We start from the raw sequence: 14114 nt of genomic DNA on the forward strand, positions 1-14114 counted from the left end.
ACCTCCAGGGATCCAGGGGCAGCCACAGCTTCTCTGGAAAAGCCATTCCAGCGCGTCCCCACCCTCACAGTAAAGATTTTTTTTCCTAATATCTAATTGAATTCTGCTCTCTTTCAATCTGAACTCATTTCCCCTTGTCCTGACACTGCATGCTCTTGTAAATGTTTCCCATGTTAATATTTTGCTGTATTTTAAGGGATCCCTTCTGGCCAAGGGAGGATTTTCACCTCCTCATAGGCCAAGGAGAGGGTTTTTCTTGCCACAGAAAGGAAAGAATTCCTCACCAGTGCTTGGCAATGCTGATCCCTTGCCAGAAATTGGAGGCTCCATCCAAAGCTCGCTAAAATCTTGAAGGATTTTACAGAAACATTTATGGATCATAGAAATATTTGTGGTTGAAGCTGTAAAGAGAAGATCAAAAGGAGCTTCTCTGAGGAAGGTTTGGAAGAATAAAGGACTGGGTAATCTCCACTTGGTCCTGAAGCTGATGGACACTGTGGGATCTGCAGTGCAGACAGAAAAACCATTCAGAGAGAATTGAACTGAAGATAGCCAGAGTATGGAATTACTTCTTGAAAATAATGGGAATCATTTTGCAGAAGTACAAGCCTGTACTGGAGATTTATGATTATATTTTTTCCCAAATTACTGTAAGTGTAAGGGCCAATGGATACAGAAATGCATTTTAAAGATCCAAAAGCTTTGGCAGAATTGAGTCACCTCTGCAGATGTCAAGTGTTATTTCTGCCTAATTTACAGCTTGACTTTAAATGCACAAAAGGCAGGCAGTGTGTAATTCCATTACAGAAAGTAATGAAACCAATACTTTTCCAGACATCAATATTGTTTAGAAAGAAATCTCAGCGGATTAACTGAAGAACAGGGATTAAATTAATTGGAAAAACAGCTAAGAAATTGAGAAGTTGATTCTCCTATGCTGGGTCTATATAGGAATATCACACACACAAAAAAATTGCCTTTCTTGCAAAGAACAAAATGCAAATAATATTCCTAGAGACACTCAAAATATCTGGCTTCTCTTTAATATATTTTATCAACCTTGACACTTCTCCAATTATTTGCATTTCTGTACTCTTTCCTCTACATTTTCAGAATCCATCAAGGACTGGAAATAAAATATCCAAGGGCAGAGGAGAAAGGAGGATAAAGACAGGGGGGCAGGGGGGAAAAGGAAGCAAACCTTGTGATAAATAATTTTTAGAGGACATCAAAGGAAACCTTGAAAATCCAGGAGCTTCAGATGCTTCACATAAAAGACAAATAAAATCTTTTCACTGCCAAATTCTCTTTTCAGAGAAGACAGTGCCTACATTAAAATTGCTCTGCTTTTATTAATTGTTTGAATCCATGTTTACGTTGTCGGAATTGAAATCTAATTTAAAGCACTGGTTTGAATCTGGGATTAACTGAAATCGAACTTTGCTCCACGATGCCAGTTTCCCAGTGATATAAAGGCCAATGATCTTGGAGGTCTTTTTCTTTAAGGATTCTGTGGTAAACATTCCTAGAAACTGCCGAGCAAGGCTGAGTCTCCACCAAATTCTCTCTTCAATCCACTGCGTGGTGGGACTGAGTTCTTGAGGTGGCTGCTTTATTCTGGGTTTAAACCAGGGCTGAATCCCCGGCTTGCAAAAAGCCTTTTAATGGCAGCTGCCGTACAGATATTTTGTAAACTGTGTCTCTCCTCATTGCAGGGTGAATAGGATTGGACGTGTTTGCTGAGCAGAAAAGATCAGAACGCATAAAGGAGCCGGTGACAGAAAATGCAAATGCCAGGGTACAAAAATACCTCCCAAATGAGTCACCACGAGCAAAAAGTGATGCTGAGAGATCAGGGGATGTCTAAGAGAGAAAAGCCTCAAGGAGAGAGCTTTACCACACCTGGAGAAGTGAATTTTTACTGACACTAGGCTATAGTTTCTGCTTTTAAGCCAGTCCCACCTCTTCTCATTTAAATTTCTTTCATTATCTAATAAAACTTAGCATTAGAAACTTGGGAGGTCTTGTGGGAAGAGAAGCTGAGTTATTTTTCCACCTGATAAATTCAGTTTGTGGTGTGAAAACGCCAGTTTGGAGGCTCAGCTGTGCTACCTCTGCACCAGGAGGTCGATGAACCTGGTCCACAGCCCTAAAAATCCTGAATACAAACATAAAAATATCTGACTGTTCTTCCCCAGAAATTTCTGTAGTGAGGGTTAAGGTTGGGTGGGAGTTTTGTGCATTACTTGAGGCTGATTTTACAGCCTTGAAACACTAATTGACTTTCTAAAAAAAAAAAAAAAAGCAGACGACATCATATTTTTCCTCCATAAGGGTTTGAAGATCCTCCCTGCTCACCTTAAAGGCTCAAAGTCCAGAAGTTTGAGCCTCCACGTTTTTGGCTTCAAGTTGCACTCAAGCACCTTTGCACAGCAGTGTCAACAAAAGGTGGCATTCAGAGAATCACAGAACCCTCAAGATTGGAGAAGAAATCTAAGACCATCAAATGAAAGTGATCATTACTAAACAAAGTGGGAATACAACCACGTCACTCCCCCAAACCCGTCAGTTTTACCTGCTCCAGGCTGCCCAAACCCAGGCTGGGCGGCACTGGGATGAGCAGTCAGCTGTTCCTTGGCACTGTGGGGTATTTTTCCATCTAGAAAGGCAGGAGACAATCAGCAGTGCCCTTTGGGAGGCCCTCAGCAGCACTGGGAACCCAGGGAAAGATGATTGAGGACACATGGAATCCATCCCTCCCTTCCCGTATTATAAATAAATAAAAATAAATAATAAGAAAATAAGAAAAAATTAGGCCAGCCTCTGCTGCAGGCTTGTTTTGGACTCTGCATTGAAAGTCAAGGCTTAAATCAACAGCTGAATGAGCAAAGAAAGACCCTTCCCTGAGTTCCCAACATGTTCCAGGTTTGTATTTCCCTCCGGGTTGATTGTGCTCAGAGGCAGCAGAGTCCTGCTGGTCCTTTCAGCTGCAGCACCCAGAGCCACCCAGTTTTCCCTCTTTAAACAAAGGCTGCCCTTTCATTTCCAGAACTTTCCCTTTGCCCACCGGCTCTCCCCTGGAAGTGCTGGGGTCTTTTCTTATTTCTCCTAATTAACAGCACAGGGCCACAATGGTAAGAGGTTGGAGTTTATTAATTAGCTCTTTTTGCCTGAGGAAGAGGAGGTTGAAAAGAACAAGCTTTTATTTTATTTTATTTTATTTTTTTTTTTAAGAGAAACCCAGTACACAGCCTGCAATTAGAAATGAATATCACTTCAATGAGTTATTTAATTACTTGCTACAATGCAAATGCAATAACTGGGGATGATGAGGGGGTAAAAGGGAGAAAACCGTGCTCACATTTGTCAGGTATCAAACATCAAACAGCTGTTTGAAATGTATTGCCATCTTCCAGTTTCCTGTGGGATGTGGCTGTTGGAGAAGAGCCCTTCCCAGCCTGGACAAGGCAGTGCACTCTGCTCAGGTAGAAACCAAATAAATCACATTTGGCCTTCATTATACAACTGGTGGCATCAGGCCCCTCTTCCTAAATCAGATGGAGGCTTTGTCATGAAGCCAAACAACTCCCTGACCCCTTTGCACCTCTCCCAGGCCTTACAAATGAAATTTAAAAATAGCATCTTCAATTTTATGAGAAGAATCAGATCAGAGCTGGTAGAAACTGCTGGAAATCACCATAGCTGCTCTGTGCTCACTGGGATTCAACTCCAGGAGCAGCTCCAGCCTCAATGAAACAACTCCAATACGAGATTTATTAAAGAACAAATGTGCTTTGTTGCCCCAGATATGATGAATTAAAGAGGACCCTATTTTGTCCTTTTTGCCTTTCCTTTCAAACCCACACCAGTGACTGCACACCTGCTGAATGTATTTTGAAGTTCCCACCAGCTCTGAAAATGTAATATTTGATAATCCACTGATTTTTACTGCTTAAATAATCCCCTTTTACAGGCCCAGCTCCCAATGTCTCTGTGTGTGTTCTTTGATCACCAGTTGCTACCTTTCACAATAATTTTTTATCAAAGCAAAATTCCTTTTCTTCCCATTGAAATAAGGATCCTCAGTGTTCAGTCTTCACAGGTAACTGCATTCCTGAACTTTTGTTCACGAGGAGTTTCCAGCAACAATGCCACAGCAGCTGCCCAGTGGGTGGTCATGGAGTGAAAATTCATATAAGGTGGAGAGAAACTTTCAGCTGCAAAATAATGGTTTAAGTTTTACCACCTCTGGAGGAAAACTCTGGACCGAGTAAGGAAGAAAGGAGATCTGCTGAAACCCAGACAGGACATCTACCAAATATTTTGTTTTAAAGATGCTGATTCCTTATGGAGAACTTTGAAAATAAAATACAAAATACAAAATCAAAAGATCCCAATCCTCCCCAGCATTTTTGGTATTTATCTTTGTGGCATAAAAACCCAGGACATCAAGATGCACAGTGGCAATATAAAAGGATCACGTGCTATAAAACCTGTTACAGCATCACGATCACACCACATTCATCAACATCATTCCAGTGATAGGAATAAAACCCTGTGAGAATATTCAGTATTACTGCCTTGAAATTAAATAAAAAACGGGGTGGGAATGTCACCTGGCCAAACTGAACATGTTTTGAACACCACCCTTTCCCCTGTTAGTAAGAAAACTCTTATACAGTTAATAATTACATGTCATTAATGATGGGCACTCCAGAGAAGTGGAGGGACATTACAACACTGTGAAAGTGCTTAATGCCCATAGCAAAATCCTTTAAAATATTGGTTTTAAGAAGGATTTACCACTCTCTGTGCCTGCAGAGCTGTGCTGCAGCCCTGTCCTGTGCTGGCAGCAGCTCTGCCTTTGGGGAGCAGAGCCAAAGCACAATTCCACGCTGGAGCCTTCTCCCAGAATGTTGGCGGGTGGCAGCCTGGTGCACTCCCACACTCATTCACAACTCACACAAAGCAGAACTGCTGGGTGCTCACCCCTGTTCTACATCAGTTCTCAGTGCTGGGCGTGGTTCTGGAACATTTCCCCAAGGACAGAGCTTTTTTGGGAACACTTGGACCTCAAAATTCCTCTCAGTGGCACTGGCAGGGATGGCTTTTCTCTCCGTTTTTGTTTCTGAAATGGGTTTTGGGCAGCGCGGCCTGGTTTGGATGAGCCATGGAAAAGCTGCAGCTGAGGAGTTGCATGTCCAAGGCTGGATGAAGATTCCCAATTTTCTGAGTTTGCAGCTGCAGAAGGGATGGGGCACAACACAGGCTGGCATGTCCTGAGCAGCTGAGAACAACAGCTGGAGATCTGCAGGCATTTGCACGAGGAACTGGACAGGGCTGCCTGCTCTGAGACCCCAAAGGTGACAGAAACAACCCCAAACGTAGGCACAGAAAACTCCTGGTGTGTCTGATCCACTTCTAATTTCACTCCAGAAGGAGCAAAAGCAGCTGGAAAATCAAATTCTGAAAGGAGCCCCCTCAACCCAACAAGGAAGAAATTGGCACAAGTTGATTATTCTTCTGTATTAAACAAAAATAAACACTGTCAATGTAGAGCAACACTTCAGATTGTTCTTTGCCTTCAGCAGGCTCAGTCTCTCCTTCTGCCTCACGTTTATAATTGATGCACTTGGATTAAAGAATTAGCCAGGAATTTATTTTTTAATCTACAGGGTCCCTTCTTGCATTTAAGGCAGGAGTTCTTGAAAAGGAAATGTTTCATGTATTTTATCAGACTGAACCTGGAGAATCCTGCAGGCTCAGCTGAGGTGTTTTCAGTAAGCACCAACCTTGCTTATCTCTCTCTACCACCTTTAATTCTTATTTGTTTTCTGGAAGCACCTTCTTTGTGCATGTGTGTCAAAGAAGGTAAACACAACTGAACTTGAATCTTTTAGAAATCTGCCACATCTTTTAAAAAAAAAGGAAATGCTGCTTGTAGAAACTGTCTCTGCTGATGTTCCAGCTCACACCTGCAATCTGAAGCATCACACAACTGATAAAGAGATCTTTGGCATCAGCATTTCATAAAGGCAAGCTGCTGAATGCAGGCTGCAGGAGGGGGAATTTGTTTTGGCTGGGTTATAAGCAGCAGAGCATCGCCATGGGATGCAGACAGAGCTTTAGATTTGATTTGCTTTATTGTAAGTTTAGTTGTGATGTCAAAATAACCCACAAACAGACACTTGGAAATGGGTCTGAAACATCCAAATCCAAATTCTGCAGCTGGTGCACCTGCCACGCTCCTTTTTGGGGTGGGGAGCCACACTTACAGCATTTCTAGCACCCAAAAGCTGAGCTAAAGGCTTGATATTAATTGTGAGCAGCTCTTGGTGATTGCTGTACACATCATGCATGGCTGTGAGCATTAATCCTGCACTTAAACACATTCCTCAGGTATAGCCAAACTTTCCTTGCTCTGGAACCGGAGGCACTGAAAGGAAGCAAAATGTTGGGCTGGGCTTTGCTGGTGAAGGCTGGAATTTATTTCATTTTTTAGGTTTGATCTCTCCCAGAGGCTCCTGAGATACACAATTTAGGTTCTAAAAGCAACAAACTTTGTTGGCAGGTCCTGAGAACGCTGCAACTCACATTACAGAGCCTCTGCTTTATCTGCTGGTGTCATTTACTTTCTGTTGAATACAGTGAGAAAGTTTCTTTTAATTAAGATAATGGTGGTAGCCCTGCTGTGTTTAATTAGAAGACCATAAAGCTCAACAGTGTGTTCTAAAACTTGAATTATAACCTACATGACTTGTTTTGGTTTGTCTGGCTGTCATCAGAGAATGGATTTGATGATGAGTCAGTCTCTGCTCAGGCCACCCTGAGAATTCATTAATAAGTTAAAACATGGAGCAATGTCTGCTCCACCTCCTAATTTTGATGCTTTCCTAAAGAAGCCAAGCATATAAAGCTGCTCAGAGGGTGACAGTTCCTGCCATGGGCGTTTTCTTCCAAAACAAAAATGGCCACAATCATAATTTTTATCTACTCGCTTACCCACTTTACCGATCTGGAAGTTGTGACAAATTTCAGCCCAGTTATTTACAGTCTGTGAAAACTCTGTGCAACAATCTTGTGATATCACCAGGGAAAGCGACAGTAACTTCAACTACAAGTTTATAAACAACTCAAAACCAGATAAAAGTAGCGACACTTTCTAGTCAAACAACAGGATTTGCCATAAAATAAATGTAGATTGTGAAGATGCTGAAAAAGAACAAGAATATAGTATTTTGCCACCACTTGATAACAGAGTTAACAAGCGACAAAAGTTCAGCTAAAATAGTGCTTTTTAAATATACTTGCAAGATACTCCTTCATTTTGCTTTCACGCACTTACAAAAACAATCCCCCACAAACCCAGCAGTTATTCCTGCAGATTTCAGCGTGTGCTCTGCAAACAAGAAATAATTATAGCTGAGCCCTGAAAGAGCTGGGGGTTTTTTAGTCACCTCATTTTCACATCTCGCTCGGGACTCGTTCCACCCCGTGCTGCCAAAGTCTTGCAGAGAGCATTCCCCAAAGGCATAAAACCCCCAGCATTTGCATAAGGAGTAATTTTCCTTTGAACAATGGGAGCAGCAGCTCCTGGAGCTGCCTGGTGCAATCCCATTCCACGGTTGGCATTCACTCCCTTCATGTCTCCCTTGCACTGTTACAAATCTGCCAGTTAAAAACTCTGTGCAACTCCAGAACGTATTGTCTGGAATGAAACAACCAATTATTTCTTCAGGTTTTGTGGCATAATATCCTAGGAAACCGGCAATTACAGAATCAAAGTGGCATCAAATGGCGTAGAAAGGAGTGAGCATGTATTATTCTTTAAATAGCAGTTACATGAACTCATAATAAATGGGTATTAAGTGCTAAATGCATGATAAGTAATTTTTGACAATGTAATTATCCAAACAATACAGGGGAAAAGTTGTGAGATGGAATTGTCAAATTCTCTTGTGCAAACGCTGTGTGAAATTACAATTATTGAGCACTGGTTTCTAGTCATGGCCGGCCACTCTGGGAATGAAGCAATGTGAGTTTGTGTGTGCAAGCTGCACATTTTTCTGGATTCCCAGCATCTCTCTCTTGGAAAATGGCACTCACTGGTTTGATCTTTGCTGAGGTTAGGACTTTAATTTGCCCAAAATAAATGGAAGGGAGCAGGATGCCATTTTAATCTCTGAATAACTTATACATAGTTCCTTTCCAAGAAATCCCAGAATGAAGATGAAGGGTTGTGCAAAGTGGGGTGGACTTCCAGAAATCCTGCTTAGAAGTTTTCAGCTTCCCTTGTGAGGTTGCGCAGTCATTATAGCAACAGAAACTTGAGGGATTTCCAGAGGAGGCACATCCCAATGGGAAATTATGGGATGCTGTTGGCAGGATAACACGTTCAGTTCCTTTAGGATCTTCTTTTTGTCTCAGGAGGAGCTCGGTGGCGTGTCCAGCTGGGCAGCAGATACAGCCATCACCACCACGAGACAATCTGATGTGACAGCAATCCCAACCTCCATCTGATGTGAATCTTCCACCAGAACAGAGGAGTTTTCTTAACACCTGAAAGAATTTCCCTGGGTCAAAAAGACCTTTGAATATCGCTCAGCTGGGTTACCTGGGAACCAAAAATCTGTGTCATGTCCATGCTGAACCCCCTCGTTCAGAAACAGCTGAATGCCCTTGTTACTCTTTTGTTTCTCAGTCTGGCTTCAAGTTTTTCTACATCATTTCTCTCTCTCCTTGCTGCTTCCTTTTGGGAATTGCACCAGGGCAGCTGGACCAAATTGCTCTGCCAATGGGCAGAGAAACAGCAGACAGTGAACCCACGGGAAATTCATACAAACAGAACAAAACTCATTGCAGAATCAGTCTTTGCCTTTAAGGTGAACATTGGTTATTATTCACTAAGGAAGGTAAAATAAAACTCTCTCCTGGGAAAGTTTCCTTGCTTCAAATCAAAATTTGCTGTCATCAAATTTGCTGGGGGAAGAAAAAGGATCGAGACAGGAGTTTTAGCTTTGAGCAAATGTTTTTTGGACTCACTCCAAGAATCGAAGTGAAAAGAAGTCACTTCTGTCCTGCACGTTGTCATTTCCAGCTGTGCAACCATGTAGTTCAGAAATCCAGGTCTGAGCATTTTCCTCCTCCCCCAGAGAAGATTGACAGTTTTATCTTGGACTGGGAGTCTCTTCAAAATATGTTTTTTAAAAATAATTATTTAAAAAAATTTTTGTCCAAATTTATTAAGTGTTCAGGAGAAAAGAATAACATATTTGGAGAAATAACAGAAGCTTTAGTTCAATTCTCTCTCTTTTTTTTTTTTTTTCCTCCAATAACATCTGGCACCATATGTTAAAACAGTTTGCTCTTCTTGGTTAATCAAAAATCAAATTTTATAATTAATTTTCAGATTCACATGACTGAAGGATCTGAATAATGAGCTTCCCACATTTTCTCTCCATCTCCAAATCTTCATGCCCATACTCAGATCCTGGTAGATCAGCATCTAGTTTAAGTTAATGTTTCTCAAAGGGCATTTCATGGTATCACAGCTGAGATGTATTGCCACTCATGAGGAATATTTAGGAAAGATTCATTTCACCTTAAACTGAAGTAATTTCCAAAAGGACCCATGAGACATGAGAACATAAATTCCAACGGAATTCCTTCAAATCTGCTGGTTTGAAAAAACTCTCATTATTCCTCTCGCACTGCTGTTGTAGTCCAGCTGTGCTGGGAGGGTTCTGTGGTTCTGAAGTGGAGAGCTTTGTCATGAAATGCCAGGAAAAACGGAATTAAATAAGGAAATTTCTCCCAGGCAAGAGAGGAGAACCAGCTGGAATCTACTGAACAGCTGAGCCACAGCTCTGACCGAGGTCGACTGGAGCAGGACTTGGCATCACCGAGGCTGGGCCCCAGCTGTCCCTCAGATTATTTACACTTCTCTCGTCTTTCCTCCCTGCCTGGTTGGTTTTGCTGCTTTACACCACGGGTGAAGCTGTCTGTGAGTTTCTATCCCACCAACCCAACAATCCTCATGTGGGGCTGGGAGTGGGGGAGAATCGTTTGCAGCGATCCTTGCAGGGGATGGGTGTGGCGGGGGGGGGAAATTTGGGCTGTTCTTAGTTCAGCTTAGAATTGCCGTGTGCTATTTTTTTGCATGATTTTAAGACCTGCATCTGTTGGAGATTTTCTTGGGTCTCTTTGGCTGCTCTGTCACTTACAGAGACACGGGAAAAAAGTGAGAGCTCCACTTCTCTCCGGATTTCATAACAATTTACAACAGTTCCCTCCAAACACAGCAGGCAGGAGCACATTTGTGCAAGAACAGAACTGCAGAATGGAGGAACCTGTTCTAACAGCAGTTTCCAGTGTTTATTGCAGCCCCAAACCGCTGGAGAAATATTAATGGAATAATATGCAAGACTCTGTGGCTGAAGGGAGGCAGAGGTTCCTCACGAGCCTTTGGCATGGGATGTTTCATTTGCTCTCTGCTTGCACAGTCAGAGAGGGCTGAGGTCTCTGGGAGCCTTCCTCTGCTCCCAGGGCAGGTGCTGTGCCCCATTTCCAGGTGGGAACACCCCAGGCAGCTCCACGGGGCCCTCAGGAGGTGTCTGTGGTGTGTGGGCTCACAAAACCACCCCGAGAAGGAAAGGCAGCTCTCCTTCCCTGTCCTGGTTTAGGGCTAATTTAGGAGGAAAACTGAACGGGATCCCCCTAGAGAGCAAATTCAAGTGGGCCCTGCCCCAGCTGGTCTGGGAAAAAATTTCCTTGGAGAAAAGTGGGAAAAACCTGTTTATTCAACATGCAAAGTGCCCACAAGCCCAAAACCAATGAATAATATGAAACAATAAAACCTCTCGACGTTCTGAAGAGAGATGGCAAAATTGAGAAAGTCCTTGCTGTGGGCAGAGCTCAACTCTCCCAGTCTCTTATCAGTCCCTCCAGTGCTGGAAAATTCTGTCCTGGGCCCCAGTGGGCTGCAGGTGTGACCTCTGGGTGTTGTCTGGGTTTTTCAGTCCAGAACAGGTTTAAACAGTTCCAAGAAGAAAAAGAAGAGAAAACAGTCCAAACCAAGAAGAGAAACAGCCAAACCAGAGTGATGGTAGGTAACTAATGCAATGAATTACCCACATGGCAGGAACTTTCTCTGGCAAATTCTATCACCCTGTCGCCTGAAAGTATCACACATATGTAATCCTTTGCCTGCTTTTCTTACTGCTGCAAAAAGAAAGATGTTTTCCCAGCAGGTGTCCTGAATTAAAAGGGGAAGAAAACACAAAACATCTGGAGGAAGGCTTCAAACATGACAAAACTGTGCGCATTTGTGTACAGAACAAATTCTTCTAAGAACTGATGTGAGAAAGCACATTCTTCAGGTTGTTTGGATGGGATTTTATGGGCTCCTCAGGACCCTTCTAACCAACACATAAACATGTCACCGTGCATCAAGTGTTATTAAGCTTTCAGTGACAGCGGCGTCAACCTTACAAGCTGCAAATGTGACAGAGAACAGATTTCACTGCACATCAGATCTGCATCTTAATCACAGAACCCTTCTCCCAGATGCTTTAGAAGAGGAGCAGCTTCCCCACGTTGTTTGTCAAGTGTTTACAGCTTCTGAAGGCATCCCCTGCTCCCCAGGGAAGGAATAAATCTTCCCCAAAGCGCTGCACCAAAACAACGAAGGAAGAAATGTGGCTTTATACCTGCTAGCGTTTCCTCCAGCAGGGTTAGAGTGTGCATTCACAGGGATGATATATTTTGAATATTCAGCTAGGAGAGAGCTGTTTCTAACCACTAAAGGATGGTCCTCTTGGGCCATTACGTAAGTATGGAGTTGCTCTTTTGACTTAAAAATGCAAGCAACTCCCAATAAATACTCAGCAAAGGTTATTGCTGTTGTTCATGAATTGCCCACTGATCATTTTTCTACAGAACAAAAAAAAAAAAAAAAGTTGAGAATTATCCAGTTTCAGAGAGATGAATCTTCAGGCTCAGTGGTTACATTGCTGTAAATGGCAATCCAGCAGAAAAGCTCTGTTAACACAAACAGGAGGTGAAAGGTTTATGTATTTCCACATCCACATTCAGACACACAATTTATGTTTATGGCCCTCGATATAATAAGTTACTTGCAAAACTCAGGCAGCCTTTTTTTTTTTTTTTCTCTCTTTTCTTTTTATTTCTTTTTTTCACATGCATCCTTGTGAATAAACAGAGAAAAAAAGAGATCTGCACTAAACTAATGAACCCTTTGGATTAGAGCTGCTGTTTAAATGAAGCTCAAATGCCTTATAAATACCACCTACAAACCAAACATTATTATTTCTATTCACACAGGAGAGGGGGTTGTGAAAGGATAGGGCATGAAATAAACCTCAGCTATGCAACTAAAGGAGAATCAGGTTTTATCAGGTTTCCAGAAAATATTCCCACTGAATTGCTCATGGAACTGGATTCTCTGGTAAACACCTGCTTGGCTCTTTAGCAGTTTCAAAGTTTCCAAGGAATTAATCTGAATTTGCCCTAAAACTTTTATCACAGGATCCTCCATTAGGTGGGAAAGGTGATTTGTTTTCCCTAAAGTGGCCTTTTGCAAGGAAAAGGTTCAGCCTGTTTCCCCTTGGACTCTGGGAGGAACACTTTCCCTACATTCAGTGCAAAATCAATACAAACCTCATTTAAAAGCCATTAGAGTCCCTGAAGAGACTTCCTTCACACTAATGGGCTTTGAATCAGGGCCCTGTTTGTGTTCCACACTTCAAGCTGCTCCCCTGGATTTCTCTCCTTGTTAAATTCTCCCTCGACCCGTGATTTGGAATAAAATGCAGGCACAAGACTCATTTAACTGTTTTTAGCATTAAGCTCCTCAATGGCATTTCTCGGAGGGAACAACATCAGCAATGTTTCCCTCAAGTGATTACACTGAGTCTAAATATTCTGTAAACTGTGGGCTGAGCAGTGGTTAAGTGAGAAGTGGCTAATTTACTTTGGTGCTTACCAAGTATTTCCTAGTTTTAGGAGTCAAACCGCAGCACTGCACAGATAATGGTGCTGCCACATTGCTGCAGAAATCAAACATTTCAAATTAACCTTTTAAAACGGGTACGGACAAAGAGCTGTTATCTGGAAAGCACAGCTCGGCAGCTCCTTTTGTCATATTTTATGGGTTTTAATTCAGCCCTTAATCCCTTATTATTGCACCCTTTATCGGAATAGCTGAGAGTTATTCTTACCATCTATTAGTGCTGCTCTCAATGATTATAATGCAGCTCCACATTCATAGAATCATTGAGTAATTTGAGTTGGAAGAGACGTTAAAGATCATCTCATTCCACTCCCTGCCCCTTGCACTGTGCCAGGTGGCTCCAAGCCCTGTCCAGCCTGACCTAGGACACTTCCAGGGATCCAGCGGCAGCCACAACTTCTCTGGACACCCTGTGCCAGGGCCTCACCACCCTCACCGGGAAGGATATTTTTCCTAAATAAAGATTTTATTCCTAAAACAATTCCATCCCATAAGGAATCTGCCTTTATCACGCAGTTTCACTCGAAGCCATTTATTTGCCTGGAGCAGATCCTCTAAGAAAGAACATTTGTATTTGTGTCACACTCATTTTTCAAACACTTCTATTTTCCCATTCCACTTTATTATCCAACCCAATTGATTCTGTGTGATTTAGTTTCCAGGGGGGTTCGGGGACACAGCAGCCCAGCAGCAGAATGTCATCACAGCCAGGCAAGCCAGGTCCACTTCTGGACCCCATGACATTATTTTCTCCTCCTAACTCATACCACTTCCTCTTGTGTGGATATTTAACCTTCAAGGAGAGCCATTATTTTAGACAAGAATTGATTTCCCTGTCTTATCCATCTTCTGCTGTCGGGCATTTTTCTTTTGTCAAACGTTTGTTAAGCAGCAGAAGACATGATTTAATTTTGAAGCAGCATATGTTTGAGTACACAGTGTTTTCATAACTTCTCTGACTGGTGTTGATTGACTTATTTGCTGTTTGTGCCGGTGTATTAGTTTGATTCCTCGTGGATGATCTCATTAGAACATGACAGCAATCTGTGGTGCAGAATCATCTCCACAGCTCAGCTCACATTCC

The 14114-nt window shown here is 42.4% G+C and overlaps 1 long non-coding RNA gene across 1 annotated transcript; it reads left to right on the forward strand.

Annotated features, from left to right (window-relative positions):
- The first annotated feature begins 9639 nt into the window (after positions 1-9639).
- On the forward strand, positions 9640-13314 carry LOC136297345 (uncharacterized). Its single transcript, XR_010723140.1, has 3 exons — positions 9640-10003; positions 11019-11104; positions 11247-13314. It is a non-coding gene; the product is annotated as an uncharacterized lncRNA (long non-coding RNA).
- The last annotated feature ends 800 nt before the right edge of the window (positions 13315-14114 follow it).

The sequence above is a fragment of the Chamaea fasciata genome, unplaced genomic scaffold, assembly GCF_029207755.1.
Source record: "Chamaea fasciata isolate MVZ Bird 193981 ecotype frontalis unplaced genomic scaffold, bChaFas1.0.hap1 SCAF_15, whole genome shotgun sequence".
Lineage (NCBI taxonomy): Eukaryota > Metazoa > Chordata > Aves > Passeriformes > Sylviidae > Chamaea > Chamaea fasciata.